General features: G+C 46.5%; 1 long non-coding RNA gene across 2 annotated transcripts in view; it reads right to left on the bottom strand.

Moving 5' to 3' along the window:
- The window catches only part of LOC137224496 (uncharacterized), a 90,183-nt gene that overhangs the window by 35,238 nt on the left and 27,139 nt on the right, over positions 1 to 27,806 (bottom strand). The window contains exons 3-5 of one of the 2 annotated variants that reach the window (XR_010943366.1): positions 14,698 to 14,835; positions 13,768 to 13,849; positions 1,315 to 1,449 (exon numbers count right to left, since the gene is read on the bottom strand). This is a non-coding gene — a long non-coding RNA (uncharacterized lncRNA). Of the gene's footprint in view, positions 1 to 1,314; positions 1,450 to 13,767; positions 13,850 to 14,697; positions 14,836 to 27,806 lie in introns of those variants that run through there. The other variant, XR_010943367.1, reaches the window with a different exon arrangement.

The following is a 27,806-nucleotide window of genomic DNA, read 5'->3' as shown; positions in this document are numbered from 1 at the left end:
AAAAATGCAAATTAAAACATCAAAGAGCTCTCACTGTATGCCTTTTATATTAGCAAAATATAGAAGGAAGTGTAGTGCCAAGTATTGGCAGGATTATGGGACATGACAGCTCTTAGAGCTCAAGCAATGGACTGCTGGTGAGAAGACAAACATCAGAAAAGTGCATCAGCAAACATTCTTGGGAACGTTCCGGCATTATGAGTCAAATTCAGTGTCGCATACTAGCGATTCCTCCACTAGGTATACATCCCAAGAAATTCTTATACAATTCCATAAGGAGACGTGTATGCAAATGTTTTCTGCACGGTTATTTGCGGTGGAAGTGGGGGGCTACCTGAGTTTCCATCACTAAGATTGAAAAATAAAATATAGTGAATGCACACTCGGGAATTCTGTGTAGCAGGATTGTAGCAAATGATCAGATGTACACATAGCAACATGGATGGATCTTAAGAACGATGAAAAGATGGGGAGGGGGCGGGGGAGGAAGAAAGGAAAGAAACGTGATGAGATGGAACGTTCACATAAATTAAAAATACTGGGGCTTCCCTGGTGGAGCAGTGGTTGAGAGTCCGCCTGCCGATGCAGGGGACGCGGGTTCGTGCCCCGGTCCGGGAGGATCCCGCATGCCGCGGAGCGGCTGGGCCCGTGAGCCATGGCCGCTGAGCCTGCGCATCCGGAGCCTGTGCTGCGCAACGGGAGAGGCCACGACAGTGAGAGGCCCGCGTACCGCAAAAAAAAAAAAAAAAAAAAAAAACCTGAAAGCACAGGGAACTATATTCAGTACCTTGTAATAAACTATAATGGAAAAGAATCTGAAAAAGAATATGTGTGTGTGTGTGTGTGTGTGTGTAACAATCATTTTGCTGTACACCAGAAACTAACAATATTGTAAATAACTATACTTCAATAAATAAAAATAAATAAATACTGCAAGCAAATGGCGTTTGTATGAAAGCAAACGAAAGGATACATCCTAAACACATAAGAATCACCGTGGGTGAGAGAGGGGTATGGAACTGTGGATGGGGAGTAAAAGGAATAAGGCAGTAAATAAATTCAAGAGAGGGGTCTTGCAGAGACCAATGATCTCCGCTGGTTCCATGGTTCCATGAACAAAGGAGTCAGGTTAATCCAACTCTCTACACCTGATTTCTAAAACTAGTGGCAGCAGCAAACACCACTTGAGCCCTGGAAAAGCAAGCTCATGTTCTGTACCTTCTCTTTCTCTGAGATCTCTCCTAAAAGGTCACACGCTGAGTCACTGGAAAATCACAGAGCCCTGCTACACACCGCTCCCTGCTCTTACCTGCGAATGAAATGACATCAACCTCCCATCTTCAGTGGGATGAAATGGCTGGCACCTGGATAAAGGTTCACGCCTCTCCCGGGCAGAAGGACTTTGCTCACAGGATGCCTTTTCATCTTCTATCCCTTGAACTTTCCCACCTGAGATTCCAATCAAAGTCATCACCTTAACTGAAATGCAATAGGCAACACAGCCACCGCCCCCCCTTGATCAGTACGGGTATGCAAGATAGGGGAAATACAACCAATTTGGGGTGCTGTCTTAGACCCTGCCCACCTGGGAGAGGACACCAAACAGGGAGATGACATCCCACTGGGAAATGGGCTCGCTTTGGCCCACTCATCTGGCAAGCCCTCTCTGTTCACGGGGAATGGGTGAGGTGTGAACTCCCCTTGTGAAATCTATCCTGCATGACCCATCAGTCCCAGAAAAACTGGAGATCCTGAGAGAGCCAGAAGAATAATGAGGCTTATCAGTCGGTCTTGGATCCCATTCCCCACGGTGGCTATTCCAAACCCCAACTGCTGTCCCTGAAGTCCCCCACAAGCAATTGAGAACCAAGTTCAGGTTACCAGTCCAAAGGGAGGAACACAGAGATTAAGATCTAGGGATGCAGAGAAGAACTGAGCCGGGAAGTCTGAGAGAAGACCTGCTTCTCAGGCTCAAAAGGTAGAACCAGAATGTCAGGGTGCCCATAAACACTGCTCTGAACCTCTTGGCTGGCACCAGGCCCCGACTCCAAGGTTAACCCCTTCCTTGCCCAGGGCATGCCTTCCTCAACACTACAGAAAAGGTCTCTTCTAGACACCAGCATTGTGTTCACAAACAAGTCTCTGTAATAGATAGGATCCCTAGGCAAAATGAGAATCCCAGGATACATGGTAAGAGAGTTGGTGTGGGTACCATTTTTATCATGCTTTTTTCTGGGTCCAGAAAATAAACTTCTGTGCCAGCTTTAAGACTTTTAATTCAGGAAAGTGCAGGGTGAGATGGGTCTTGCTGTTTAAAGGCTTCCTCAGGACAGAAGTTGTCTGGTGAACGTGTAAACTGCCTGTGCCCAGTAGGCCTTCTGCAAGTGTTAACTCCCTTCCCCACCCCCGCTTCTTCTTCTCCCCTTTTTGGTGTAGTTGAGGAGTCATGCAGGAACCCAGGAAGCGTGGCCTCTGCTCACGGCTCAGACATCTTTGTACAGAATGATCTCAAGCAAGAGTCTCTCCCTTCTCCCAGCCCTCTGCTTCCCTGCCTCTAGTTTCTCATGTTTAGAATTGGAAGGAGTAAACTCTGTCTTGCGGGTGGCCAGGTTGGTCCCTGCCCCCTTTTCTCTAGGTTCTAGGGAATGAAAAATATTATTAAATTTTAATTTTCTAATAGAAAACTATGAAGTAGAAGCAAAAAAATTAGCCTAATCCTATGATCTAGGTAAAATCTGTTGGCATTAAAAGATGGGATGTTAGAAAACAGAAGCAATATAGAAACATACAAAATGAAAATTGAAAGTCACCTTCTCCCATTCACACTGTCCACAGTAAATAACTACTTCTCAAAGGTAAACAACCACTATTGTTTCTTATCATTCCATTCAGAAAAATTATGCATATTTATATGTATTCTTTCTAAAAAGTTTGCAGAAGTGATCATACCGTATATGATACTATCTAATTTGCTCTCTTTTAACTTGATACATCTTTTATATATATATATATGTATGTATGTATGTATATATACTTTATTCTTTATAATAGGTAAATAATATTTCATCAAATGCATTGTAACTCAGTCCAGGAGGACTGTGAATTTCTCTCCTTTTGCGAACACCAACCAGCTCAGCCTCTTGCTCCTTGATTTCCTCCCGAGGGTCAGAGCTGGTGAGAAGCTGTGATTCAGGTGCCAGGTGAGACAGAGAAGTCCCCATACATCCAAAATTTCCAGGTTAGTCTCTGTGAAACTGTCATGGTGCTAGTGTTTGCTTATTTTCCTTTCTGGAGAAAATGCCCACAAGCCAATGGCCAATTTGCCACACATGTTGATGGCTGAACATTTTGGACAAACTTCAGTGTGTCCAAATGATGAAATATCAGGTTTGGAAAGGACCTCAAGGTCATTTGGCTTAAGCTCCTTGAGCCCACTGTAGGAATCCCTTCTACGAGCTTCTGTGTCATTCATTTACCATCACTCTATCATACCATGGAATAGCTTTTACTAACAGAAAATTCTTTCTAATTTTCCCAAACCAGCTCCCATGCAATGTACCTGCATTGGTCCTAGCCCTGCCCTTTCAGACATCCTTGAACAAGTGTGTTTCTCTTCCCATGGCCACCCTCCAGAAGTTTGACAAAAATGCTCGCATCCCTCGGAGTCTCCCCTCTATTCATTTAACAAATATTCTTCCAGAGACTATGTACGTACCAAGCACTGTGTTAGGCATACTGTAAACTCTGTGAGGGCAGAGAGCTTAGTCTGTGTTATTATGTGCTGTCTCCACACCACCTAAAAGGGCCTTACATACAATAGGCATTCAATAAATATTTGCTGAATGAATGAATACAAAGATGAATCCCATAGTCTCTGCCCTCAATGACCTCTTAGTCTAGTGGGAGGAGGAACAGAACAATAAACAATTATAATCCAGGGACAGAGAAAGGATGTGGGTCAGGAGAACCTCAAAGGAGAGGTTCTAACCCAGCATTCATCGTTCCCACCTCCTTCTTCCACTGTAACGTTGATCACATGTTGATCACATATCATGTTGTCATGATATGTCTGCACGTCTGTCTTCACCACTGGATTGTTAGCTCTTTGAGGACAGAAACTGTACTATGTGTCACTTAGCTTTGTATCCCTTACACTTAACACAAGGGCTGGCATAGGGGAGGCGTTTCATATTTGTTCAATGAAGTGACTGATTAATGGATGGCTAAATGAATTAATATACTAATATTCCCAGAGGAAAAAAAAATTAAGGAAACTGCTTTTATTGGCCTAAACTGGTGTTACCTTAAGTTTCACGAACACAAAAAATTGGTGAAGTAGCAGTGACAGAAATCTTGGGAGAAAGCAACCATGTCATCCTAGGGCTCCCCAAAGTCTCATTTTTGCAACAAACATTTAATGAGCACCTCCTCTGAGTTTGATACACTGCCAGACGCTAGGACAAGGCAAACAACACATAATTCCTACCTTTCAGGATCTCCCAGACTAGCTGGTGATGAGTGCTCTGACAATGTGCAGAGGCTGCTGTGAGGGGCCGGGGGGTCAGGAAGGCTTCCTGAAAGTGGAGATGCCTGAACTGAGGGCTGAGGAAACTGTCCAGGTGGGGAGAGGGAGGAAGGCAGTCCTAGGCAGAGGGATGCGCAGGCAGAAGTCCAGAGGTGTGAGAACTCAGCAGTTTGGGAGCATCATGTTTGGGGAGTGGGAGGAAGAAATAGAGATGGAGACAAGGCCCTGCCAAGGCATTGAGATTTGACCTTGAGGGCAGGAGGGAGCCATTGAAAGAATCCTAAAATCCCACGATGATCAGACTTGCATAGTAGAAGATTATTCTTACGGCAGTGTAGAAAACAGATTGGAGGAACAAGAATGCTATAAGAGAGATCAGTTAGGAGACTATTTGGAACTTACTTGGAAAGCAGATGGAAAGAAGAATAGACATCAAAGACATTAAAGGGTAGCTGCCAGAACACAGTGACCCACCGTGCACACTGGCTCTCAAGCTTCAGACTTGGGTTACTGGGGGGGGTGGAAACACCATCACCCAGCGGGGAGAACAGGCGAAGGAGCAGGCTTGGGAGTGAAGACAATGAGTTCAATGGCGAGTCTGAGGGCTTGGGGGCCGTCTAGGCTGATCCTCAGGAAAGATGGACATGTGGGTCAGGAGCTCAAGGAAGGGAGCTGGCCATGATACAGACCCTCCAGGGGACACAGGCAGAGGATTAAAGAGTGGGAGTGTGCCAATCACCCAGGGAGAGGGTGTGGGGTGGGGAGAGGGAGGGGTTATCTGAGAGCCTCAATAATCTTTCGTAAAGATTTCCAAAACATTTTAAAGAATCCTCAGAGTTATTACCAATTTAGAGCAGCCTCCTGTCTCAAAGCTAATACAGCAATGCGTGAGGAAAGCAATTAGAGGAAAACAGCAGTACTGAGAGAGGAGCCTGATTTTCAGATGTCCTTTGTGGGTAACAACAAAGGGACATGAAGGGAGCTTCATGAAAGAAAAGAGGAAGGCATCCAGACGAGGCCTGCCTGAGTGACGTGGTTTTTGCTTATTTGAGATGATGCCCGGGGCCTGACCTGTACCCCCGCATCCCACCCCCAGGTCCAACATTAAGCAGCAGGCTTCCCAGGAAGCTGCATCCTTGCCTCCCCGGCTGCTTCAGTCATGAAATCTTTGCAAGTTACAGGCATCTGAGGCACACGATGGCCCAATCAAGCCACATGCCTGTGTAAAGCTGCCTCCTGGCTGTGAGGAATAAAAATCAATATTTTAAAATCTGAGTTATTCAGATGCTGTACCCCGGAGGTGATTCATAACCTAAGGAGCTCCTCAGTAGGAGAACAGCAGCTGAGGGTTTGTGTGAACATGGCTTAGCCCATGATTTCCCATGCCATCAGTCAAAGGACTAACAAAAGATTAAATAACAGAATTGTTCTTACACAGTGTCCCAAGGAGCGCCCGAGGCGCTGGGCTACTCCGGCTAAGAAGTCTAGATTGTCATAATAAGGAGAGAAGCAACTTGCCCTCATGAAGGAGCAGAGGGTCCCCTGGGCTCTCCAAGTGTTGGTGTCTTCAAGTCTCCTGGGTCCTTAGCACAGGGAAAGCAGGTTAAGCTGGGGGAGAGGGGATATTTCCAAGTACTCCCTTTTAGAATAAAATTTAAGAGCTCCCCTGAGAAAAGTGACAAGGGTCATATCCCTGACCCCAAATCCCCATGTCATGTAGGTAGGCACTTAAACCTATTGCAGCGGCGGGGCAGGGCCTGTGCTGTGAAGACCATGAACTATGTCTGGACTGGCCTAGGGGAGGGGGATGAGGATGGAGTGTAATTGGTTTGGTGACGACTCACCTCACAAAGGGAGGAAGCACAGAAACCCATTCTAGAGAGAGGGACGCAGTGTGGCCTAGCGCACGTTCCCTGGACTTGGAGGGACGAAGACCTGAGCTTTGGGTCCTTGGCTCTACCACCATGTGACCTTGGACAAGACAGTTATCTCTCTCAGCCTCAGATTCTGTAACACCAAAATGCTGATAATAATCCCCTACTTACTGGGTTCCTGGGAAGATCAGATGAATAGAAGCAGAAACACCTTGCTGCTCCCTCACACTGTGTACTAGTTAGGTTATTACTTTGGTCGTTCTAACAGAGGGACCAGAATAACAGTGGCTTAAACGAGGTAGGAGTCTATTTCTCTCTCATATAAAACTCCAAGCGGCTGTGGCCTCTCTGGTCTGAGAGCTCATCAGAGGCCCAGGCAGCTTCTATCTGGTCACCAGGGGTGTCACCTTCCTTGACTTACTCCAAGAAGGCTCCCCACCACTGCCACGTTGCAGCTGGTAGAAGGGGCAAAGGGGCAAGAGGAGGGTCAGCTCCCTTCCCCAAATCCAGGAGTTTACACTCCACCTCTTTTCATTTCCCACGGGCCAGAAGGTAGTCACCTATTCCCACGGGCCAGAATCTAGTCACATCTGGCTGTAAGAGGGGCTGGGAACTGCAGTTGTTTTCTGGGAAGTCACAGACTCAACAGAAAATTCTGCGATTATGGAAGAAGAGGAGGTGGCTACTGAGAGACAATTCACAGTCCCTGCCACCCCATTTGTCTAATTCCTCTTGATCCCCAGATCTCAGATTTATGTCACTTCCCTTGGGAGGCCTTCCCCGACCCTCCAGCCTACTTAGATGCTCCTCCCTTAGCTCCCTCACATCATCTTTGGCTTGCTATCTGTTTTTCTGACTAGAATGTAACCTCAATGAGTTTGGGGATGTGTCCGTCTTCCTCCCCGCTGTCTCCCGTGCCACCCAGAGCTGGGCACAGGGTGGACATGAGTTACACCCACGCCGACTAAGGAGGTCTGTCACCAAAGGGCCTTGGGATGTCCTTGGGGTGCAACTTTATAGCTTTGAGGCCAGCAGTGCTCACCAGTCCAGGATTCGTTTGGAACAAAACTGGTACCTCCTGCTGCTGCCCAGGCGATGGGGGGTAGTGGTCGCCCTGAAGACAGGTGGAATTTTCTTTTTACCCCTTAGTCCTCTCTCTGTGTACGTCTTTAGAACTGTGCCCATCCTTTGTCAGAGCCCTTGGGTGGGCAACGCTGACTCTGCAGCTCTGTTTTTCAGATCTGGGAATGAACAGTTGGGGGAAGAGCTTTCCCTAGCACAGTGGCCAGAACTGAGGATGCAAGTAGAGACTTGGTTTTCCATTCCCAGTCTCTACAGTGCAGCTGCCAGCCTGAAGCCTGCCCTGTGAGGAGGGGGAAGGGACCTCAGAGAGGCTGTCCCAGGGCAGTCAGCCTGCACCCGCTGTGGGGAAAAATGGCCTCCCAGAGTCTGGGCCGTGTGAACCCACTGTTTAGTCCCTGAGCAGCTCCTTGGGGCTTCACTTTAATGCCCTCCAGCTCACTCCTGATTTGACATAAACATCACCATTTTCTTAGAAATCTCCTTCTTCTTAGCTCATTTTCTCTGTTACCAGGATTTCTTTAGGGATCCCAGCCAACATGACTCTGGTTCCCGTGAGGAGGGGAGGCTGCACCCCAGGACTGACCTCCAGCCCCTCAGACACATTCTCATCACCTTCCATGTCTTCCTTTGATTGGAACTAGAGGACAACCAGGCCTGAGCTCTGAGAGACCAGCCCTTTTTGGCAGTCTCCAGAGCCACTGAGGGGTAAGTCACCAGAGACGAAGCCCTGGGGGTTGCTGGGTGCTCACGTTACACTCATACACAAAATGAACCTATTCAAGAACCAAGTTCAAATTTCCTTGCTTGTATTTTTCCAGAGAGTTGGGGAGAGAGCAGCCATATCCTGCCAGTAGCCCCTGGGAACTTGCCCCTGCCTCCCCCCATGCCTGGCATCAAGGGAATCCTTGCCCTCCTGACTGTGGCACTGGGCTTAGCTGAGAACAGACAGTTTCATTCCAGCAGCCGGGTTTTTCCCCCCATAAAATGGCAGTGTCCCTTTAAGTCCCTGCCTGTCTCCTCTCTTGGACTGGCTGTAGGTTAAATAAACTGACCAGACTTTTCTGACTGGGGGTTCTGAGCTGGAAATTCCTCCTACTTGCTTCAGCTTGTGTGCGGAAACAAAGAGCAGTTAAAAAGGGATTAACTTTTCCCTCTGTTGGTTTCTCTCTCCTTTCTCAGAATAATTCCTTTTCTAACTCAGGGATTTAGGTTCCTCTTGGAGCGCTGCTTCTTTCCTGGTTCTTTATTGACTGTCCGTAGAGCTACAGAAAGTTTCCCTGCACCCAACGTGGGGGAGCGAGTGTCTCTCTGCATGGGTTTCACAGTGTGGCTTCTTGCACCCCTGACTCCTGGATTCACCCATTTCTCGCCAGCACAAACCCTGGACTGGCCCTCTGAAACTCCGAGTAACATTCTATTCATCATGTTATTTCCCCAGGCAGTCTTCTCTTCTGGGAAAAGAATATGCTCATCAACTTACACACATAGTCTGGTTCTCATTAAAATCTGAAAGCAAAGGGTGGTAGAAAGAGCATTGTGTGGGAGTTGGGATTTCTGGGTTCTCCTCCTACCTCTGGCACTAACTAGTGTGTGACCTTGAGAAAGTCATTTCTCTTGGCTAAGCCTTACAGACCCCTCTGTAATGTAAGAGGTTCCTTCTAGTGCTAACATTCTAGTGTCTACATTAAATAGTCTTGCAATCCCCAATGACACTTGACCATCATGAATATGCACAGATGAGGAGCTGACCTGGGGTCCAAGGTGATTATTATACTCAGGAGTAGGACCCTGAAGCACCTGGCTTCAGCAGCCAGTTACCCCAGGCTGGATCTTGCTCTATCTGTACCCTTTATAGAAAAGGATCTAGCAGGTTAATGGAGCCCAGTGGTAACTGGGACCAGGCTCAGAATGGACAGACCAGAGGCCTGATATCCCAGGATCTATGCCATTCCGTTTTTACTCCCAAAAAGGACACTAGGTTTTTCTGTAGTCTCATGCTAAATAGAGGCCTGAACTAGAATCAACTGGTGTCTAGGACAGGGTCAGGGTGGGGTAGGGGCAGGGTTCAAGACAGACCATCATACACCTTGTTCAGTTCTTCTCTCTGAGTTTCTGCAGACAGAAGTACCACTCTCAGCAGCCCTGGGGCGGTTCCACAACAGTTTCACCCCTCCCTCCTCCTGGCATGGCCTAAAAGCAGGTTTGGCTATGCTGGGAACAAGTGATGTTTGCACTCAGCGACAATATCACTCAGCAGCCATGTGTCAGTGACCAGCTTTCCAAAAACCTGGAAAGAAATCTGCTCGCCAAACAAATGTGAAATATTTGCAAGTTTTCAAAAAGAAGCTGGGTCTGTCTTCCGTAGGAGAGAAAAGGGAGCTGTAAATGTTGTAATTAGAAACAGACATTTCTTCCATTCTTTAAAGCAACGAAGATGTTATAAGGCTTGCAGATCAGACCTCTCTGTGAGAAGGACCATTTGGGGACATGTGAATTTGGCAAACCAATTTCAGGGAAGCAGGCTCTGCCTCAGCAGGGAAGCTGCAGACCTGTAGCAGCCAGGATGTCTTTTCTGGAGTGTGGTCGTGTCTGGTACACAGAGCTGCCTTCAGGATTGGCCCAGGGTGTGTGTGTTGGGGGTTGGGGGGGAAGGGTGGATGTGGTGGAGTGGAGAAAACATCCTTGAGGCGGATGCTTCGGGTTGTCATGGAATTCTGAAGAAGAAGATGCCACAGTCTTCAGTGGTCCCAATGTTGGTGTGAGGAGGCTGTGTCCTGGGTCTGATCTCAGTTGTCCCCACCCCCCAGTAGTGCAGTTAGACCTTGGCTTCCAACCAGGCTCCCTCAATGGAGAGGATGAAGAGTGAATGTTGACACCTCAACAGCCCCGGGCTACTAGAAACGTGCCAGATAAGAAACTGGTTGCTAAAACGTTTTTTGGCCAGATTTGTTTATGTTATTGTTTTATGACCTCCAAAGATCTGGCTAATCTAAGTGGCATTGGAACATGACTATTTTTCACTATATAGATATAGCTTCCTGTTGGCTTTATTTGACTTGAAGTATGACTATGTTAAGTTTTATACAAATATTAAATTAATAGTCATTGTGCAAGCAAAACTCATACTCATTAATTTTGATCGTGTTTAAAACAGTGATTCGCATCCATGGCTGCACATTGCTAAAACCAGGGAAGCTTTATAAAAATTCCCATGCCTCAGGCCCACCTCCAGAAAATCTATTTTAATTGATTTGGAGTGGGGCCTGGGCATTGATTTTTTTTTTTTAAAGGTCCCCAGATGATTCTAATTGCAGCCAGGATTGAGAACCATTGTTCCGAATGATGCCTGAGAAATGTGCTAATTTAGTGGGGGGAAAACAATCAAATGAGATCTTGGTTCAAACTGGCTGGCTTGTTTTGTCAGTGTTCAGCCCAGTATCTGGATAGGAACAAAGCCAAGATTACAGTGCAGTTATGTAAGGTTTGGAGGGTAAGATTCTTCTCCTAAAACTGACTTATTACTGTATGTGTATTTCATCTACAGCAATAAATTGGAAATATTGGGAGGGAACCTCATGCTCTGTGAATATAGAGTCCCTTAATATTCAATAATAATCACTCCATGATCTGAATGGACAGGGGACAATAATAAAGAACTCTCATATTTAAAACAATCGGCACTGAAAATGTTTCTGGTAATACCAGTCCATAATGAGCCAAATGGCACAGATTTATATTGCCTTGAATTTCAAGACTTCACCAGTGATTTATGATGGCTAGATGCTCAAATCACCATCTCTTGCCCCTCAGGTGAACTTTTGGTTCAACGTATCTGAAGGCGGAGTGAGGAAGACAATTCAGGTAGCAGAGAATTGAACAAAGGCCAATCACTGAATAGGTGAATTTGAGCTCGTTATCCGGCTGGGACTGATCACCTCTCAGCGGGATGATTCAGGAGTTGCAAATGGCTGGAAGCTTTGTTTTCCCTTCTCTGGGAAAGACAGGTCCATTAGCTCTCCTGCTGCTTTAGAGCTTAATTTGTTTTCATTTTTGTTTTTTTTCTGACACTATGGAGGGGACAATACATTCCAAAAATTAGAGGACAGCTAAGGAAAATTCTCCCTCTTTATTGGATATCATTAAGCACATGCTGCCTCAGGGGGATGGGGAAGGCCATTAACAGACAGGAGCCAAGAGAGGGATTAGCTCACAAAAGAGAAGGCTGTTGAGAGCAGCTCGGCTAGATACAGGAAAAGCTGCCAGGTAGAGACCCAAGCTTGGGCATTAAAACTCAGCTCTCATCGTGTTTTAAAAGAGTTATCATCTTTTGTATATAATAAAGGTAGAGTTAGGAACTGCCCTTAGGAAGGAGATGCATTAAATTCACTGAGGACAAAAACCCCCAAAGCTACAGCACCCGGGGCCATTCCCGGGGGGGCGGGGCTGATTCCTAGACAGTGTGTCTGGCTGCCCCCCACCAACGTCAGGGATCCTTGGTTTAAGAGTACAGGCTGAAGCACTCAGGGGGTTACCTTATCCCACATTTGCAGAGGCAAGGAGCTGACATTTATAGCTTGACTAGTGCTCCTTTTACAAGTAAATGACTACCCGGAGAGGGGACTAACTAAGTCACGTGCTTGGCATTTTCTAGCTGATTTTCTATTCCAAGAGACCCAGATTAACTTTCACTCCCATCAAGCTTTCCCCCAAACCTCCTGGTGGAAAGGGAATCCCCAGGCCCATCATGGTCCCTGAATGATGCTCAGTCATGCGCCTGGCTTAGCCTGCTGTCCCTTCCCCAGGTCTGTGTCTTCAGTGGGATGAGAAAGACTTTGGCGGAGGCTTTTAGGCTGCGAATAAGCCAAGCGCATATAGCTGGCAGTGTAAACAACAGCAAAAAGACAAGGTGGAGAACGTGGCTGCATAATTGCGGACTGAGCAGAACTTTGAGACTGAATCCTGGGGAGGTCCTGTTTCCATGGCCCTTGCCTGGTGGTTGTGGATTAAATATAAATATCTACCCATACTGGAGGCTGAATTCAACTCCTTTACCAAATAAGCAAAATATCGGTATCTGTTATATACAGGTAGATCTCTATTTGCCAAACTATCTCCTTCTACAATCCCTGACGGGCCTGAGACAAGGCAAACCACCTCTCCTCCGTGCTCCCGAAGCAGTGCCTTCCATGGGTGTTACGGAGCTCGTTGCCTTGGACTGTGGTTGGCAGGGAAAGCGGATCTCCCAGGCTCCGATGGACCAGTGTCTTACTTATCTAGCATCCTCAGCAGTGGAAGGCTCTCGGTGAATGTCTACTGAATGAAACTGTGTGTCCCTGTATTCCATCTATCATCGCTAATAAACGTTGAAAGCCAAAGGACAAAGATGGAGTAATCAGGAAACAGAGAAAGAGGTACCCGGTAATAATAAAGTAGAAGTATAGGGTTGAAACATATTATTAAACCATTCACAGAAGGTTAAATTCTCTCTCTCTGCCTATGTCACCTCACTCTGCACATCTGCAAAGGAGGAAGTGCAGTGGACAGTTCTATGGCAGGGGACCTGGATCAAGAGTCAGGGGAGCTGTCTTTTGCCTAACTGACTATGTGACCTGTGGAAAGTCCCCTCTTATGGGGACTAGATTACACTAGATGATCTCCCAAGGTCCTTACACTTCTGTCATTTTTGTAATTTTATGCTTTTTATGCACCATTATCCCAAGGTATTTCATATGGCTGAAGTCTGTCCAGGCGGTTCTCAGTGAATCCTGCCTACTCAGGTCATTGGCTGTGGGGCAGTTCTTTTCTACCCAACAGCGATCCTAATGATAAATGCAGGCTCTCTCCAGTTCTGGCCCCAGCTCTCTCAGGAATCAGACTTGAAAGTCATTTTCAAATTCACCTTTGGGCTGCCTTTTAAATGCTTCCTCCAGAGGCAAAAATCACAAAATGCTTTCACTAGAATGGATTTTAGAGATCATCTCGTGATTCTAATTTAATCCCCTGTCCGTGGAGAAACACAACATCCCAGGTAGGGAGATGCCTTGCTCAAAGTCACATAGAGAGGTCAAGGGGAAGCATCCTGATGCCCATTTCAGGTTCTTTCCATTTCCACACCACCTCCAGCCACAGGGCCGATTCTCTGCTACCTTCTCACGCAGCTGTTTCCAAACCAATCAACCTGCCAACCAGGTAACCAACCTGTGCGTGCTTCCTACGAACCTAGGACTGTGAACTCTGAGGCAAGTTATGTTTTTATTGTCCCAAAGTGCAAGAGTAAACACTTACCTTTTGGCATAGAGCAGGGCTGGCCTGCATAGTTGAGTCTTCCTTTGATCTCTGGAACTGGCACTTAGAGTTCCACTTATTCCTTGAAAAACATCTAGAGTTAGTTAGAAAGAGTTGCCTATTTTCCAGTGGGTCAGATCCCGGTTCTGGGGCAGGATGGTTTAGGTCTGGGTAGTGCTCCGACCACGCAGGCAGCAACTCCAGGAAGAGAGGAGGCCCCAGCCAGAGCAGGTGCAAACCCAGGTGCCCGCCCAGAGCAGCCCCCTCTGTCTGCTGCAGCCACACCCCCTCTTCCTGAGGTTTCAAGGCTGGACCAAGTGCAGCCCTTGCCCAGATGATGCACTTCAGGCTCACTCACTCAAGATGGTAATAGCCCCTTTCCTTCTTAGGCCACCACAGACAAGGAGAGAATCCTTTTCCATGTAAATATATTAAATATTTAATGTAACAGACAACATAGACATTTATACATACATGTATGTATGGTCAAGCCATTCAAGAATGGCTGCTCTCTTGCTCTCTGTACATCCCCTGCTCAACCAGTCCCTGCTTCGCTCACATGACTATCCAATCCTCTTAATTACATAGGGCTTAATTAGTCCCTAGTAATTGATGAGCCCACCTGACATCAATTCCCCCTATAAATGGTAGCCTCCTTCTTCCCTGAGTAGTGGAGATTGCTGCCATGTCCTGCCCACTCTCTGCTGCACACAGTGGGGTGTTGCTCCAGGAGCCTTTGTGTAAGATCCCATGTCCAATAAACCATTGGTGCCTCTGTCCCTGTTTCCAAGCTCTTTCTTTGGTCTCGAGGCTGGGCAACTACAAGGCTCACAAGCCTGTGGGGTGCAGCCCAACAGTGTATTTTATATGTTTACAAATACTTGCACCATAAAGTGATTTAAGAAGACATTTTTTGAATTGCTTACTCACAGGTATCTCTTGGAAGTCCTTTGCTGTTCATGTTACTGCTGTCCAGAAATAGTATAATCTGTTATTTCAAACTTTGCTGCTACGTGGTAGGAAATGATCTCCTCGGTAGAAATGATCCATTTTAAGAGGAAACATTTACTAAAATAAAATTGAAAATAAACAAAACCAGATGTGATAACATTTATAGATTGGGGATTTATAAAATAAAATTTAAAACACGTTTGTGGTAGAAAACTTGAAAAATACTTTTTAAGACTCTGCAATCCCGTCACCTAGCGCGGTGCCATTGAATATGGCAGCACTAGCCACGTGTTGCCATGAGCACTTGAAATGTGAACATCTGAACTGAGATGTGCTATAGGTGTAATATACACCCTGTATTTTGAAGATTCAGTATCAAAAAAAAAGAGTATAAAGTCTATCACTAAACACTTAGGTGCTTGACATATTTTGGACACATTAAACAAAATATATTATTAAAATTAATTTCACCTGTTTTTAATGCAGCTACTAAAAACCTTAAAATGACATATGTGACTCATGTTACATTTCTATTAGACAGCTAGGTCTAGAGAAAACACTGCTAATATTTTGGTGTATTTCATCCATTGTGTGTGTTTCTACAGTTGAGGAGTCCAGCTCCTGCTTACAAACCCGTGTGATTTTCCAGGCCTGACCCCAGGTAAGGCTCTCCCTGGCAGCCATACCGGGAAAGCTGCTCTCCATGCACTGGCCTCGGTGCACAGCCTGGGCAAAACAGTCTCTGGAGAGTCGCAGCCTAGTCTCAGGCTCCTTGACCAGTCAAGCCCTTCACATATTTACATCCCTATCCCTGGTGTCTTCATGCCTAGGTCTGTTTATCTGAGGGCTTGGGCAGAGGTCTTCCAGGTACCTCTGCTGAGACCTCTGTATAAAGGGAGGTGGGAGGACCTTGCCGTTTCTCCCCACTGGGACTCAGTACCCAGCACTTCTCCATTCTCGGTCCTCCCCCCAACCCGCTCCCAGGTCTGTCAAGCTGCCAGAGCCTCTTATTCAGAACCCCTTCAACACTGAGGTCACCCCACAGCAGCGCTGATCCACCTGGCCCTACACCAAGGTGTCGATTCACGGAGAAAATGAAACAGGAGGGAATCAGCGCCTTCTCGGGTTTAGCCTCCTGCTTATACTATCACAGCAAGTGATTAAAGGCTTCACTGTTACTTTCATTTTGGCTCATTGTAGCTTCAATCAGCTATGCTGACACCTGACTGCTCTTTCTTCCAGCTCAACTGAGCTCCTGACTATTTCTTTTTTAAACAAAATGGGGATCTTACTGAAATACGATTTTCTATCTGTATCAGTCAGGGTTCTAACAGGGGACAAACAGCACTGTCAAATTAGGATAATTCAAGGAGGTTTTACTTATAAACGGGCTAACTAATAACAAAGATAAGGTTGGAGTATGGGACAACCACAAAGGACAGTTTAGAAACCCAGGGCTAACAGAACAGAGCTGCTACTCTCCCTAAGTCTGACGGGATAAGGAGAGAGAGAGGTTCCCAGAACCACAAAAGAGAGCTGTGCAGAGTTGGGATGCATTGAAAGGAAGGAAACAGCCAGACTAAGGCCATGTCATAGGATGGAGTTGGGGGAATAAATACCTGACACCCCTCCCTTCCTTCCCTCTAACGCTGAGGTTCTCCATCAGCTGAAACCAATCAAAAGCCAGAGGACAGGGAACCCCTACGGCTGTGGTCCTCTGTCCGTGCAGAAAGCAGAGTGGAGAAGGGGGAAAGTGAATCTAGAAGCAAATTACTACCCGGCACCTTCCTCGTGTAGCATTGCCCTAAGTCATAGCCTATTAACCTGATTTCCTTCCTAATGTAACCAGTGGCTAGTCCTAGTGCCTACACTGACTGCGTGGGCACAGTTTACAGGACACCCAACCCAAATACCTCAGTCCCATTTGGGTTTCTAGCCTGGGGTAGATTCAGAGGATACTGTTTGATGCTGTGTGTGTGTGTGTGTGTGTGTGTGTGTGTGTGTGTGTGTGCGCGCGCGCGTGCACACACACACGCACATGCAAACACGCATGTGTTATAATCTCAGTCCCTCCCAGAACATGCTTCCTTCAATATTAGCTCTGGGTAGGACCCTACCGCTCCAGGGCCTACATGCCTATGGCTTTGCAGAGGTGACCCACTTCTGGTGGGCTGGTTCCCACCCACCCTAGAGTCTTCTTTCCTAACCTTCTCCCACACCTCTCACCCACCCACCCCACTCCACTACTGTTTCTCCTTGCTGGGCAACCACAAGTGACTGATGCCCTCCTAGACACCAGTAATCCACTAAGAGGGGGGTCTGGGAATGGTGAATCTCCCTGGGACAGCATGCAGAATGCCCCACTCTCTAATTGAATCTCCAATTGTCTAGTCCAAGTGTGCTGGGAAATTAGATAAAGAAACTACCAAGGCTAAACAATCCTGGAGCTGAGGTCCTGGGAAGGTGGCAGGGAGAGGACTGCACGTGAGAAGACAGGGTTGACCTTCCTCTTTTATCATCTGTCTACAAAGCCAAGGGATGCTGAGTTGGGGCTGAGACCTGCCAGATGCCAGGCAAGAGGTTCCAGTGTCAGTGGGGAATCTGTGCTCAGGGACAAGGAAGCGCCTATTTGAAAAGTAAGCTGGAGCCCAAGGGAGGACTGTAGAAAACACTGAGAGAAGGTAATGCCACGGTGGGGATGTGGCGAGCAGAAGGGAGTCGTTTTATAGAACAGGAAACAATCTGTTGCAGGGATTATTATACCTCAGGAGGAAGAAGAGACAATTTAAGTTTTGGGGGAGAAGGCGATTTGAATGTAACCTGATGAGGGTGCCATCCGAAGGAGCATTCATTCTGTGCTTGTCAAGGCCCTGAAAATGCAGGAGGACCCACAGCCACCAGGGCAAGCCCAAGGGGCAAAGAAGCCTTTCTGGCTGGGAGGGAGGTGGGCCAGCAGCAGTGATGTCCTCCCAGCACAAAGGAGGCACATTGATGCCAGCCTGGTCGTCAGTGTCTGCCCAGTCATCTGACGTCCACATCAGATGCAGCTTTACATGCCTTCATTCATCCCCTCGTTCATTCACTGGTCCAACAAACATTTAATGGAGCTCTGTGCTGGGTGAAGTGCCAGGCACAGAGAGGCATGAAAGGAAAACAAGCCAGTGTTTCCACCACCAGGGAGCTAAGAGTGTTGTGGAGGAGACACATTTCCAAGTTTCCAATGCAGTGAGGGGCTGTGATGGGAAGGAAGGAAGTTTTAAGGATGAGGGAGGAGTGAGGAGGACTTCACTTAGAAGTGGAGGGCTGTGGGAAGGAGGAGGAGAAGAAGAGTTTGTCAGGCAGATTAGGGTTAACAAGTATTTCTTGACCTCCTCCCAATAAAAATGGAATGCAGGGGCTTCCCTGGTGGCGCAGTGGTTGAGAGTCCGCCTGCCGATGCAGGGGGTCCGGGAAGATCCCACATGCCCCGGAGCGGCTAGGCCCGTGAGCCATGGCTGCTGAGCCTGCATGTCCGGAGCCTGTGCTCCGCAACGGGAGAGGCCACACAGTGACAGGCCTGTGTACTGCAAAAAAAAAAAAAAAATGGAATGCAAAAAAAGCAAACACAAAACCAAGACAAAACAGTGGAATGCATAATTCATAAGGATGTACTAATCTTTCTTGTGAATCCTGTGACAGAGTTTTTCTCTTGGATTTAAGGTGGCATCTGCACGTTAGGTTTTCCATGGATAAGGATGAGGGACCCTGGAATCCCTTTGTGTTCCCAAGTCCTCCAGGGTCTGGCCCTTGGTCAGCTGCTGAAGAGTATACAGATCTGAGGAACTGCTAATGGTGGAAAGCTGTGAAAAGATCCCTGGGTAAGGATTCCAGGTTTCCAAGTCAGAGAGATTGAGAACTGCCAACGGCAGCTCACGGCCTTTAAGATGCTCCTGGGTGAGAACCTGACAGGCTGATCCCACTGAGCCCCCAGGCTTGAGGGACCTCGGATAGAAGGCTTTTTCTTCTGTCCCCCTTGTCCAGCCTCACCCTCCAGTTTACACTCAGCTTTGTCTCCTGCACTTGGGAAGTCCACTCCCCTTAGAATGGGGCTCAGCGCATATCCCATTCCCAACTCCTCCATCCTGTCGTAGATTTCTGGCACAATACCTTCTCCTACGGCAGACCTAACAGGGCTCCAGTTTCCGCTTCTGCTAAACCCAGGGGAGTCTGGACACAGTAGAAACGATAGCCTCTAAAAAGCACTCACTTTTTCTAACTTACCTTACTGTTGTCTTCCCCACAGGACTGGACCCTCTGGCCTTCCCATTGTCAATCACTACTGGCCCTTTGAGAGCCTGCCATCTTGGAACCCACTCTCCCAGCCACAGGCTTAGGGTAACCAATAACCTCCAGCAGAAAGAACATAAAATTACAACATGCACATAGATCCTGTCTCGATGAGAGTGAGCAGAAATGACGCCCAGTCTCCCATCTCCAAGCAGCCCAAACTGAGTGTGTACCACACACAGGCTGATAGCCTGAGAGCTGCAGACAAACTGAGAACTTGAAAGAGGCTCTTTAAGAAGCCAACGCAATGGCAAGGAGAAGTCTGATGAGTCCACCAAGGGCTCATCTACGTATCACCAAACAACTGTCTATGTCTTGTTCTCCTCTGTGTTCCCTGGATGGTTCCTGTTTTCCACATGCAAGACACTCAGTACTTATTTGTTGGATGAACGAATGAATACGTGAATACTTAGATGGATTTGTCTCAAACTGTCTGAGGTTTTGACTACTCTGATGAGCTATTTTGGGGTCATAAAGACCCAGGCATTGAATATTTCAGAACATATGAAAACATCTGGAACTCACATATTTCCTTGTCATTTGCACCCTAGGAAACTATGCATTACTGGGCAGAAGCAAGAAAAAAATCTCTGGTGCTTGTTGATAATCATGAGGGAAAGAAGAAATTGTGGTGTGTATGTCTGTGTGTGTGTGTAGCTGAGGATAGGGAAGAAGAGAAATCATTCAAAAATGGAATATCTGAAGTTTTAAATATTTTTCTTTATGAGGACTTCCCTGATCAGCTCCCTTAAAGAGGACCCCATCCCTTGCCGTTCACATCATCCATCAATCAGTCTTCAGGGCTCTGCTCTGAGGTTGTAGTTGGTGTCCAACTACAAGAGGTTGGTGTCCACTTTCCCAGCTCTGGGGCCTCCCAAGCAGATGTCAGGGCCTTGTGCAGGAATGATGACAGCATCTAACTCCGTGGCTCTCTCACTGCAAGGAAGACCATCCTAACTGTCCACCAGATGCCTGCTGTCCCCTCTTAGGGATGATGATGTGTTGGGTAATTCTATAATTAGGTCTAGACCCGCTGCAGAAAAGGTAGAAGCCCTGTCTTGGGTCGTGGCTCAGTACCGGCCAATGGAGTAGTGGATTCCGCTTCCATCCTAAGGGGTCAAGGGTGCTGGAGAAGGAGGTAGGCAGCTAGAGCTGTATAACAAAGGTTAGAGGGGAAGAGATTGTTCCCCATGACCCCAGTGGCTTGGATTGGGTCTGGGTAGCAGCTTAGGTGTGGTGAATGCCAGGCAAACCTGCCAGCTCCACAGAGACAGGGCTTTTGCCTCCCAGCTGAGGCACAAGCAAGGGAAGCCAGGGCTGCCGCAGGAAATGGGGTGTTCCTGGGGTGCAGCCACCAGTGTGGTTCGGGGGCCTCACAGTCATGCTGCCTGGGAGAGGAGGGCTCAGGGAGCAGGCAGGAGGGCCGTGGCTAACGGGCTGAGAACTGGCCACATTTGAGAAGTCTCTTCCTCCCCGCCAAATCGCAAACTTTCCCTAAACACTGACATGAAGCTGTTTATATTTCCTAGGCAAAGATGAAATCTCTCACTGACCAGATTTGAAGACAAACAGATTGTAAACTTTCTTTCTCTTCATGTGGTATTGGGGTGGGAGGCCAGAGAGACATTCACAGAAACACACACAGACTGACACAACCATGATGAATTAGTTTTTCTATGAAGTATTTGACCACACACATGAAATTAATTGGAAATCAGCAGTGAGCCCTAATATCTGTTTATACCCAAGTGAAAAAAAGTCAGACTAAGTTTCTGTTTTTCTGACATTTTAAGTAGCATGAAATAAAAATCCAACAATGACAGACAGCAAAAGCTTTGTTTCTTTTATCTGGGGGGTGGGGAGTGAGGAATAAAAATATATCTCCTACCCTTGTCAGTTAATAGATTTTAGTGGAATTGCCAGGCCAGAGAGTATCCTATTACACTGAAAAAACCAGATTGGGTTTCCACGTTATTACTAGCTCTGGGATCACCTTCACTGTTTGACTGATGTTTTCTTTTTTTTTTTTTTTCCTTTTTCTTTAATTAAAATGGAAGTCCTTTGTTCACAACCTCTCTAAACTTTTAGAATAATCTAATTGTTCTTAAGTCATATGGTTCCTGTGCAGACACACGAAGGGCACTTCTAAAACCATAATCCTAGGCTATAAAAAAAATCTAGGGTGAATGATCAAAGGTGAACTGCCCATTTACAACCCCTCTTTCAAGGCCCCTTCCCATCTTCCTGACAGTTTTATAGAAGTGTTTCTCTGTTGCTGCAACCCAGATCAAAGATTTGGATGCGAGGTTCTCCCCACCCCCGACCTGGCACGGAAGGAAGGGATTACCCCAGGAATTAAAAACCTCAGAGAAGTGGGCTTACCCACCTCCCTGGGGGGCGGGGGAGAGCCCTGGAGGCTTTTCTTGATGATAGGAACAGAGCCAAATGGAAGCAGGGGTGCCCTCTCTCTGTTCTTGCAGCAGAGGAGATAAACCTACTGGGTCATCCAGCCTTCAAGAGAAATTTTCTGACCTTTTGTGCATAGTTTTAGTTAATATCTACAAGTTGCTAGAATCATGTTTATTTATTGGCCAATGACCTTCTTTTTCCTCCCACCCGTGTTAAACCCAAGCAACAATCCCCTCCCAGGGCACTGGAAGCTCCCCCGAAACCCTGAGTCTGGGCCGCAGTAAGCAGAGAGGGAGGCGGGAAGAAGCTGCAGGGCTTCATTGTTTTACTCCACAGCTTCATCCGTTTGGTGCTTTGTTTTCAATACTACCCGCTACCTTTTCCTGGTCACACCTGGATCTACTTTAGATTTTAATGGTCAAGATAAATTTCCTGAGAATGCTACTTTGAGGGCTGGACCTGCCTCCATCCCTAGGGACTCAGTGCCTAATCCTGTAAAGAGACACCAAGATCAGGAACAGGAGTGCCATGAAGCTCTTCTTCCTCTGGGAAGCACCAGGCCCACTTCCCCCACTTCTGTTCAGCCCTGACCCTGCATACCAGGGTTTGATTAGGGCAGACCCTCACGGCAGGGGTGTTGACAGGGGTGGAACACGCAGATTCCCAAAATTATGTAATCTTTTTGTTTAAAGGGACTTGAGAGATCATCTAAGACCCCACCCCCACCCCTGTGGTATAGGGGAACCCTACAGAGAAGAAGGACAAGCCTGGTTCACCCAGAGTCACCCATCCAAGCCAGATCCTGAAGCCAGATCTCCTGACTCAGGCCTCTGCTACCTTAGAGCTCAACATAGGACGCCCCCTAAAGAACTTACACTCTTGGAGTATTTGGTCCCTTGGGGACTGCTAGTTTGACTGGCTGTTCAGGGTTTAATGACAATGGGTATAGAGAATTGCTTTGGGAGATTGGTAATTGGTTTGGGAGATTGGTAATCGCTTTGGGAGATTGGTAATCCAGGCATATTCTCCAAAACTGCCACTTCTAGGGGGGACATTCAAGCCCCGAGGACCCTCTGCATTCTGGCTGGGCCAGTTTCTCCACCCCCAGTTCCCTAGTCCCAGTAATTGCCCCTGCTCTGGCCAGATCCCTCTACTCACTGTTCCTGCTTCCTCTCCTTGCATAGTCCCCTTTGTCCTGCCCGGAATGCGTCCTGCTCTCATCTCCATTTAAGCAATTCCTACCCACGCTTTAAAGCCCATTTCAAGTTCCAGCTTGTCTTCCTCCTGGAGTAGTACTTGTTATCTACTCCAGACCTTTGCCACTCAACGTGTGGCCACAGACCTGCGATACCAGCCCCACCACAGAACTGCTTAGTCAGAGCCCGCATTTTAACAAGGTACCCTGGTGATTGGTATGTACAGTCAAGTGTGAGACTCACTGCTCTTAGAGAGTGTTCCAAGTGTAGTCCGAGGACCAGGACCAGCAGCATCAGCATCACCTGAGAATTTGTTAGACGTGCAAATTCTTGAGCCCCACCCAGGCCTACAGTCAGAAACTCTGGGGGTGGTACCCAACAATCTGTGCTTCGACCAGCCCTCCACAGGATTCTGATGCATGCTAAAGTTCAAGAAACCATACACAGTCCTTATCTTACCCAGGGACTTCACAGGCGTATGATCATGGTTTAAGGCTCCATATTGCTGTCTTGAAATTCCTGACTTTATCTTTGAACTTGTGTTTTGCAAGTGAAGTCTGATGAGACATTGGAGCCCGCACATGAACAGAGGAGATGTCCACCACCATTCCTTGCTCCTCCATTTGCATAGAGCATTCACAAAGCCCATGAGTGCAGAATGCCAGTGGATCCGTAATGCATGGAGTTCAGCCAGAACTCAAAGTGAGTACAAGGTAAGTGTGTTATATCTATGACTGAGTCAGTGGGCTGATGACAGATCTGAGAAGCTACATTCTCCCTTAGAACTAGAACTTGCTTTGTACACTGAGGAAGGTAATTTAAGAAACACAAATGACCGTGGAACCCTATCATATCCTTTCTTACTCAAGTTACTTCCCTCCAGCCAATCACTTATGCCGAATACTGTGACACAGAAGGAAAAGGAAAGCAAGGACAACCCATAGTTCCTTTTCCTTTCCATCCTTTCTTTCTCATCAATAAGCCAAAGGTAAAGAGTGTTGGTCGAATGTATGAATGTCAAAAGGTTAAATAAAAACAGCTGAGTCTGTTTTGCAACATTTCCTCTGTTCTGGTAAGATAGAATAAATATACACATACAAACTGCAAAATGTGAATTGCGTAATTTTGGTGGTTCCAAATGCTAGTTAAATGCTCTTATATTGCATTACATAATATAAAGATGAAAGGTAAAATTCATGTTAATAATTGAAAAAAAATTTTAATTAGAACAACATAAAATAAAAAACACCACAGCAAGTCAAGAGAGACTGCAGAAGAAAGGGAAAAGTTTTATATTTTAGGACCTTTAACGGCACTTTTTTCCTGCTTTTTGAACAAGGGCCTCCACATTTTAATTTTGCACTGGGGTTAGTAAATTATGCAGCCATTTCTGTCCTATCTTGTCCAGTATTCAAACGAGAACACTTCTGAGAATGACATGGAATGCTATTAATAATTCCCTCAGGCCACAGGTACAACTGGGCCTATCCTAAGCAGCCTAGGACATATGGTCATCCTAAATTTAAAAGTCCATAATGGTGAAGGAGGAAGCAACATAGCAGTAAAGGCATTCTGCTTTATTCCTGTCAATTGTAGGAAACTTTACAAAATTATATTTTCTAAATGTGCATTGTGTTAACTAGCAGGCTAACTCTAGATGTTTTAACAGACCATACGATGGGCTTGGAAATGGATGATGCCTGCTCTTTCCCTGTTCTGCACATAGTCAGAAGAATCTTCTCGGTTATTTATCTTTAGCTTCCCCACCCTCGAAACCTCAGCTTTTCGTGTGCTTTTGCTTTCCTCTGACATTCTTAAAGGTTTGTGGCATTCTATACACATCCTTGATTTTGTGCCCGTCCTCCCACCTTTGTGTGTGTGCCCTCTTAAAATGGGGGCTCATCAGCAGAAATACTGTTTTCTTTAGGCATTTTTTTTCTTCCTCATCAGGATCATTCACAATTTTAGGCTCTGAATTTTATTTTTAGAACCATCCTTTTTTTAGCCATACTCGCTTTCAGAGATTCTCACCATGAGATCATCCATTTTGAACTCTTTGAAGTCTGCCTTCTTCAAGTCTGTAAGTCTGAAGATACACATCTGACTTGTCCTGCTTGAATGGGATGGGCACTCTCTTCGAAACCCTCATGAGTTTCACCTCACTAACAGTTCTTTGCTGGCAGAATCCAGTCTGGACTATGAGTACCCCTTTGCTGTCACCTGTTCCTTTCAAGTGATGAGATTTTCAATCAAGCGGCTTAAGAATTTACTAAATATCCTGCTTTTCAAAAATGTAGGGGACTTACAGACTTCCACTACATGTCTATTTAAAAAGTCAGCATAGGGCTTCCCTGGTGGCGCAGTGGTTGAGAGTCCGCCTGCCGATGCAGGGGACACGGGTTCGTGCCCCGGTCTGGGAAGATCCCACATGCCGCGGAGCGGCTGGGCCCGTGAGCTATGGCCGCTGAGCCTGCGCGTCCGGAGCCTGTGCTCCGCAACAGGAGAAGCCACAACAGTGAGAGGCCCACGTACTACAAAAAAAAAAAAAAAAAGTCATCATTTGTCATTGTGTTTTGTCTATAGTTTTCAAAAAATATCTGCAACGGTATCTCCCATCCAATTTAATCTTCTTACTATGTGACTATGACATTTCTCCCCTCAATAGGTGGGATCTGTATTCCCATCTCTTAAACAGAGCAGTCTTGTGACTGTGGCAGAAGGAATGCTATGTGACTTCAAGGCTAGATCATAATGTGTGATACAGCTTCTACCTGGTTCTCTCTAGGGACACTCATTCCTGTAACCCAGCAGCCACCCTGTGCGGAAGGCCAAACGAGGTCGGGGGAGAAACCACATGGAGAAATCACATGTAGGTGTTTGGAAGACAGCCCGGGTGAGGTCCCAGCCAATAACCAGCAACAATGGCCAGACTTATGAGTGGAGAAGCCTCCCAAATCAGATGATTAGAGCCTCCCAGACTTCACATCTTCCCAACTGAGGTCCTAGAGACTGTGAGACAAAAACAAGCCATCTCTGCTTTGTCCTGTCCTAATTCCTGATCCACAGAAACTGTGAGAGAGAATACATGATGGTTTTGAAAGCCACTGAATCTTGGGGGATGATTTGTAATGCAGCAATGGAGAACTCATGCAATAAGTTAAAAACACATTAACTAAGAAACAAAAATTAAGACTAATTAAGAATGCATCGGACTTCCCTGGTGGCACAGTGGTTAAGAATCCGCCTGCCAGTGCAGGGGACACGGGTTTGAGCCCTGGTCCGGGAAGATCCCACATGCCACGGAGCAACTAAGCCTGTGCGCCACAACTACTGAGTCAGCGCTCTAGAGCCCGTGAGCCACAACTACTGAGCCCATGTGCCACAACTACTGAAGCCTGTGCGCCCAGAGCCTGTGCTCCGCAACAAGAGAAGCCACCACAATGAGAAGGCCGTGCACCGCAACAAAGAGTAGCCCCTACTCACTGCAACTAGAGAAAGCCCGAGCACAGCAACAAAGACCCAATGCAGCCATAAATAAATAAATAAATAAATAAATTTATTTTTCTTTTAAAAAGAATGCATCATCTCTACCCATTCTTCTGACTGATTGCTACTTGGTTTTACTACCATTCCAAAAAGCTATCCCTGTAATTTAAATTCCACTCCACCAGGTGGAAGTGAAGCCATGATTGTACTAATCCCCAGTCACTGGGCAGAGATTGTACTCCCTTTTCTATTTTAAAAAAATTTTTTGGCCACAGCTGTGCGGCTTGTGGGATCTTAGTTCCCAGATCAGGGATTGAACCCGCATCCTTGGCAGTGAAAGCACAGAGTCCTAACCACTGGACAACCAGGGAATTCCCTGTACTCCCTTTTATAAATTATACTTTAGTATGACATTTAATCTTAGTTATTAAAGCAGTTAGATCATCCCTGCTTAGTATACTGTGTGAATTTAAGAAAGAGCAAATTAAAACATTTCTCACATACTTCTCTAGCTGATTAACATAACACACAATTCTAATTTCAGACCCCCTGCTGGAAAATGTTCCCTCCTAATTTAATTTATTGAGTCAGAGATCATTTGGTTGCAATGAACAGAACCCATTCAAACTGGCTTAAGCAAAAAAGAAAAGTGATTAGAAATAGAGGGATCTGGTGGAACCCAAAGACAGGAAGTGAGGCCAGGCTTCATAAAGAATGATGCCAGAAATGGCAAAACTGATGAGAGCCAGCCTGGCTTGTCTCTCCGAATCTCTTTCGAGCTGTATTGTCTATTTTTTAAAAATTAATTAATTAATTAATTTTTGGCTGCGCTGGGTCTTTGTTGCTGCACGTGGGCTTTCTCTAGTTGTGGTGAGCAGGGGCTACTCTTCATTGCGGTGCATGGGTTTCTCATTGCGGTGCTTCTCCTGTTGCAGAGCACAGGCTCTGGGCGCGTGGGCTTCAGTAGTTGTGGCACGTGGGCTCAGTAGTTGTGGCTCACGGGCTCTAGAGCACAGGCTCAGTAGTTGTGGTGCACGGGCTTGCTCCGCGGCACGTGGGATCTTCCCGGAGCAGGGCTCAAACCCATGTCCCCTGGATTGACAGGCGGATTCTTAACCACTGCGCCACCAGGGTAGTTCCTCTACTGTCTCTTATATCTGAATCTTTAGGGCACATTCCTCATCTCTCTCTCTCTCCTCCTCCCTCCACGTGCCGCCGACCACTTCCAGGGAGCAGTTTAACATATGGTTATGGACACTCTGAAGTCAAAATGCCTAGATTCAAATACTAGCTCCACTAATGTCATGGACAAATCAATAGTGCTTTAAATCACGGAGCAGAGCTAATTAGTTAGTGGTCCTCCCTGGGAGATGAGATGGCTGCATCTGCCCACTCAGTGCTAAGCCTGTCTCCAAACTGGCATGAGCTGACATTTTCCCTGGGCTTGCTTATTCTTTTATTGGTGATTCTTTCTGTAAAGTCTCAGAAACCTTACAATGGCTGATATTCTCATTGTTTTAGGGTGTTACCATTAGACTTTCTTTCTTAGTTTCTGAGCCTTGTGCATTCTTAAGGATCTTTTCAGAGAAAATAAGAGGTTTTTAGGGGGAAATGACCCATGACTGATCATTAGCTCTGTGAAATGAAAAACTTGAAAGGAGGTATAATGTT

The sequence above is a fragment of the Pseudorca crassidens genome, chromosome 5, assembly GCF_039906515.1.
Source record: "Pseudorca crassidens isolate mPseCra1 chromosome 5, mPseCra1.hap1, whole genome shotgun sequence".
In the NCBI taxonomy this organism is placed as follows: domain Eukaryota; kingdom Metazoa; phylum Chordata; class Mammalia; order Artiodactyla; family Delphinidae; genus Pseudorca; species Pseudorca crassidens.
The sequence above is the reverse complement of the archived record's forward strand: the minus strand, read 5'-3'. Positions and strand labels throughout refer to the sequence as shown.